This window comes from Brassica oleracea, chromosome C8 (assembly GCF_000695525.1).
Source record: "Brassica oleracea var. oleracea cultivar TO1000 chromosome C8, BOL, whole genome shotgun sequence".
Classification (NCBI taxonomy): domain Eukaryota; kingdom Viridiplantae; phylum Streptophyta; class Magnoliopsida; order Brassicales; family Brassicaceae; genus Brassica; species Brassica oleracea.
In genome coordinates this window covers 37558104-37563756 of record NC_027755.1, presented here as the reverse complement: position 1 = coordinate 37563756, position 5653 = coordinate 37558104, and the positions used below count along the sequence as shown (strand labels likewise).

The following is a 5653-nucleotide window of genomic DNA, read 5'->3' as shown; positions in this document are numbered from 1 at the left end:
TATATGAAAAAAAATAGAATGTAATTATAAAACATTCATGATTAAAAAAGTTCATGAATGAGATGAAATTAAATTCTATTTTTACTCCATAATTTTTTTTATTCCATTCATTTGCTTCCTATTTGTTTTAATTTCATTCATTCATTATATTCATAAAATTGATAAGCAATTACCACTTCAGATTTTGAACGGTTTAACTAAAAGAAAAAAACAATAAGATGAAAGGTTGATAAACCAGCGGCCTTAGGCTAGTGGTACTTGAGGGGAAAACCCCCAATACGGTACCCGCAGTTCGAGTCCCGCTGGCCATCCGGGCTATGGTTAAATCCCAAGAATACGTGGAGTGCCGTGGGCCTCGCGGGAATAGTCGGTTGACCACGATCGCCGGAAACCCGCGGTTACCTAAAAAAATAATAATAATAAAAAATGAAAGGTTGATAACTAAAAAGGTTGCACTTAGCTTAGAATTTGATACAGTTTAACTAAAAGAACAGAACAATAAGCAACTTCAAAACTTGAGATGAAAGTTTCATTTAGTAAAAAGAACAAAACGATAAACAACTTCAAAAATTGAGATGAAAGTCTTCTTGACAAAAGAAAAAGAAAAAAAAAGAGATGAAAGTTTTCATTTATTTAAAAGAAAAAAAGGCCCAAAAGTCTGATGATAAATTGCGGTATAGTCCGTGTTAAGTCCAAGACTAGGATGGTTTAATTCTTAATGACGCTGAATCCACCGTCGACGAGGAGGTTATGTCCACTAACGTAAGCAGAGTCATCAGAGGCGAGAAACAAAGCAGCTTCCGCAACATGTCGAGCCTTGAGCACAATGCCCTTGAGATTTGCTGCTTCGCTAAAGATCTCCTCTAACTCACTCGCCTCCATCTTGATCTTGTAACCCTCGCACACCAACGGCGTCGCCACCCAAACGGCGCAACTCCGTTGACTCTGATCCCATGTTTCCCCAAGTCACCAGCAGCTGATCTTATCAAACCCACGAGCGCATGTTTCGACGCCGTGTACCCGTGCGGCACCACCGTCCCCGCGATCACCGACGCGACGCTTGTGGTGCACACTATTGACCCACGTGTCTTTTTCTCCACCATGGCACGTGCCACGTGCTTTATAAACGCCGCCGCGCCACGGACGTTAATTAACGGCCATGACTCTGTCGAACGCCTCGAGGTTTAGGTCGCGGATGTCTAGCAGCGGCTCTGGTACGCCGGCATTGCTGAATAGAACGTCTATCCTGCCGTGTTTCTCGACCGTGAACTTAACGGGGCTTTCGACTTCAGTCTCCTTTCGGACATCACAGTGGAAGTAGCTGACTTTGTCTTCTCCAATCGAAACGGTAACGTTTCGACCGAGTTCATCTTTCACGTCCGTGATCACCACTCGAGCACCGTGTTCTGTGAACAGCCTCGCTGCTTCGGCGCCTATCCCGCTCGCTCCAACCTGCTACATATTATTAACCAACTATTAAATCATATATATATATATATATATGACTAACTCTATCTATATATTACAGACATAATGTTGATGCAAGAGATGAAGAACATACCTGCGTCCCGACGACATTGGTGAGGCACTTCAAACTCAAAGGATGAATGTAACATTTCATATCAGCTATGGAATCCAATTTATACATCATGATTTGATGTATAGATCATGTCCAAATGGCCAATTTGCACCCTTTTAAACTCTTATTTTTAAGTTTTATTATTGTCAAGACAGTAAATCCTATAGACTGCTTCAATGACAGTAAGAGCACCATTAACCTAGAAACCACAAATGGGTCTCTTATTTTTTTTTTAATGCTTTTTAATTGTAAAAGTGAATTAAGAGACTGGATTAAAAGACCCAAAAATTTACGTGCTCCAATGCAAGTCTCTTAACTAAGGGTTCTTAAAAAAAAAAAATATTTTAATTGAACACCAAATTTTTTTAATGGCCACACAAACAAGCTTCACATTCATATTCTCAAATCTGAATGATTGATTTAAAAGGATATAGATAGATTGTACCTCTGGTAGTTATATTCTAAGATGGTTGAGCAAAGATATGTATTTGGGACTTCTTGACTGCAACTTCGAAGCGAATTTTCTTGGAGTTGTTTCACTGAGATTTGCACCAGCGATATCATGATTCCCATGGTAATAGTTTCTGATACCGTGATGGGTCTCACACAGCTTCGAGAACAGGAACATTCTCTCTTGTCAGACAGTCAAACTGATGAACGCTATAACTCTTTTTGTTTGCGAATCACAAGTCACTCCCTTCCAGTTACACGGATCTGGATCCTCTGGTCTCTACTGACTGATGACACCATCAGATTTAGAAACTCCACTTCTAAAACTCACAAGCGCCTCACCTAGAGAAGAAAGGACCAAAGATTTATTATATTTTTTTTGTCAAACACAAACTATGGAAGAGATTTTAAGGAAACAAATCGATGTACCATCAGGACTAAGCGCGTCATTAATAATCGTCAGTGCACAAAGAAATGTGATAAAAAGAAGCCTTGAGCAGCAGCTGTTCCTCACACAGATGCCCATGGCAGCGTTCAAGCATAGTGATTGCCAATCATCTGAAATAACAACCTCCAGAATCTTCTCCTCGTATCATATACTCAGTGATGCTCTTTCTATCTTGAATAAAAAAAAGAGGCTCCTGAGGATAAAAGAAACTTCTATCATTAGATTGTAGAACAATAACAAGCAGAGCCACCTCTTTCAGTAACACTCAATCAAAACAAGATTGTGGAAAATTTCAAAATTAGCCAATGGTGTGGTCATTAAAAGACTTGACATGCCTGTTTTTCTTAATTCAATATTGTGACACCGAGTTTGGATCTGCGGATAATACAGAGAAGAAGACATTAGAATCAAACCCATAATGAGATTTACATAGCACATAATAAACCCATAATTAAAAGTCTTGGGGGTACAAGTGAATCGTTGTAAAGCTCAAGACTTTATCATCTAATCAAAGATTCAAAGAACACAAGTTGAAATAGACTCAGGATCCAATGAAATTTGGCTATACCCATTTGATAATTCGATCGGAGAATTGAAATCTCTCCACAGTATTTAAGACAAATCATATACATAACTCAATAAGCCAAGAAAAAGGTTGTCGATTTCAAAGTTTAAAATAAAAAATTCCAAATCTCTGAGTTCTTACGGAGAAGAATAGAGTGGAGAGGAGATAGAACTGTAACTGTGTATTGAATGAGACTTTAGAAAAAACCTTAAAACCTTGTCATCTTTGGCAGCGCCGAGCATATGAAGAAGCTCGGAAGGAGACGACGCGGGGAAGCTACGATCAATCGAGAGAGAAAGAGAGAGACAAGATGATTTCGTCGACACCTGTCTCTAAGCAACGTCTCTTGCGGAGCTTGAACAAGAGACGTCTCTTCCTCCTTTTCTATTTCTTTTTTTTTTTTTTTTTTTTTTTTTTTTTTTATCTTCAAACTTTTATTAATTAGGAAGAGATAATATAATTTTCATGGAGAAGATTAGTAATACAACAAGGAACATAGAAGTTAAATTAAAAACTACAATTGTCTGGTAGTCTTGCTTTAGCCCATCTATCTGCCACCTTATTAGCTTCTCTTCCTGTCCATGTAAACTTGATCTCTGTAAACTTCTGCCTCACAGACCTCCTTAGGTAATCTGAAGATGTTCATGGAGTAGATTGGCATAGATAACGCCACTGCCTTAAGCAAGACCTCCTTTCCTCCAGGCGAGAGATGTCTTTGTTTCCAACCTTGGGTGATTGCTTTCACTTTCTCAATGATGTAAGTGAACATTTCACTTTTCTTACTTCCAAACTGTTCAGGCAACCCAAGATATTTACCTATACCACCCTCATTATGTATTCCCAGTAGATTTCTCATTCTAGTTCTGACATCCACTATCACTTTATGGCCGAAGATGATAGATGACTTACTTAGATTGATAGATTGTCCAGACACCGCTTCATATTGGCCAAAAATTTCCTTTAACTTCTCTGCAGCTCTATCATTTTCCAATGAGAAAAATAAAGAATCATCTGCAAATAATAGATGATTAACTGCTGGAGCCTGCATTGCAATCTTCATCCCCAACAGTGAACGATCAACCATTGCTTTATTCATCATGTGCGAAAGAACTTCTGCACAGAGGATAAAAAGATAAGGAGATAATGGATCTCCTTGTCTTATCCCACGTTCAGGAACTATATACCCTTCTGGTGAGCCGTTAATAAGAACAGAGAAACTAACAGAAGATACACAAGACATTATCCATCTGATGAACTTACTGACAAAACCCATATGTATCATTGATGTTTCCAAAAACTTCCATTCCATTCTGTCATACGCTTTAGCTATATCAGTTTTAACAACCATGTAGAAAGTAGCTTGTCGTTTCCTTGCCTTCAGACTATGGAAAATTTCATGAGCAACTGTTATATTATCAGAGATCAATCTACCCGGTATAAAAGCATTCTGATTCTCTGATATAATACCCCCAAGATGAGGTTTCAGACGATTAACCAACACCTTGGAGATAAGTTTGTAAGACACATTGCACAAAGCAATTGGACGGAATTCAGTCATGCCCGTCGGTGGGTATATCTTAGGGATCAGACACAGGTTAGTGTGGTTGTGCTGACGATCAAACTGGCCATCAAAGAATTCATGTATTTCCTGCATGATTTCTTCTTTTAAATCCTCCCAGAAACGCTGGTAGAAGACCGCAGAAAATCCATCAGGCCCTGGAGCTCGATGTGGTCCCATATCAAATAAAGCATTCCTCACCTCCTCCTCAGTACATGGGCGAGTAAGATCAATATTCATCTCTTCTGTTACACGTGTTTGAAATCCACTAAACACGTCCATTAGCAGACTCTCATTAACCGGGGTTGACGTAAATATATTCTGAAAATACCGTTCTGCAACTTGAGCAACCTCCTTCTGTCCTCTATGAATGACTCCATTGTGATCTTGAATAGAATGTAGAGTATTCTTTATACGCTTAGCCTTCGTTACAGCATGGAAAAAACGTGTATTACGATCTCCTGCTCGTAACCACATGACTCTACTTTTTTGCTTCCAAAAAATCTCCTCTTCCAAATAGGCCTGATTGAGTTCTTCTTTCAGCTCAGCTCTCTCCTGCTGAGTCCTAGTATCAGAGACCATCGCTTGATCGAGTCGTCTACGCATAAACCCAATTTTGTCTTCAGCATTACTACGATTATGTCTCTTCCACACAGAAATGTGCTGTCTACATCTACTCAACGTTTGAGCTAAAGGAATCCGTAAGAGCTGCATCTGTCATGTTCCTTTCCATCCACGTTTAACAGTATCATGAAAACCATCTTTATCGATCATGCGACTATCAAAACGGAATACACGTCGCGGCTCTACCTGCTCCGTCTCAATATATGTTACCAACGGTCTGTGATCAGATTCCCCAATCTCCAAAAACTCTGTCTGAGAAGCTGGAAATTTATCAAACCATGTACTAGTTGCCATTGTGCGATCCAAGCAACATTGCACTCTATGATTGCCTCTCTGCCCAATCCATGAAAATTTGTTCCCCAGCGTTTGCAAGTCTTGAAACCCACAAGTGCGTCTCATGTCCCTGAAATCTTGAAAGGAAGCTTTCGG

At 39.4% G+C, this 5653-nt stretch overlaps 1 pseudogene; it reads right to left on the bottom strand.

Moving 5' to 3' along the window:
* Window positions 1-479: 479 nt before the first annotated feature.
* LOC106312616 lies at window positions 480-3436 on the bottom strand (annotated as a pseudogene).
* Between the last annotated feature and the right edge of the window lie 2217 nt (window positions 3437-5653).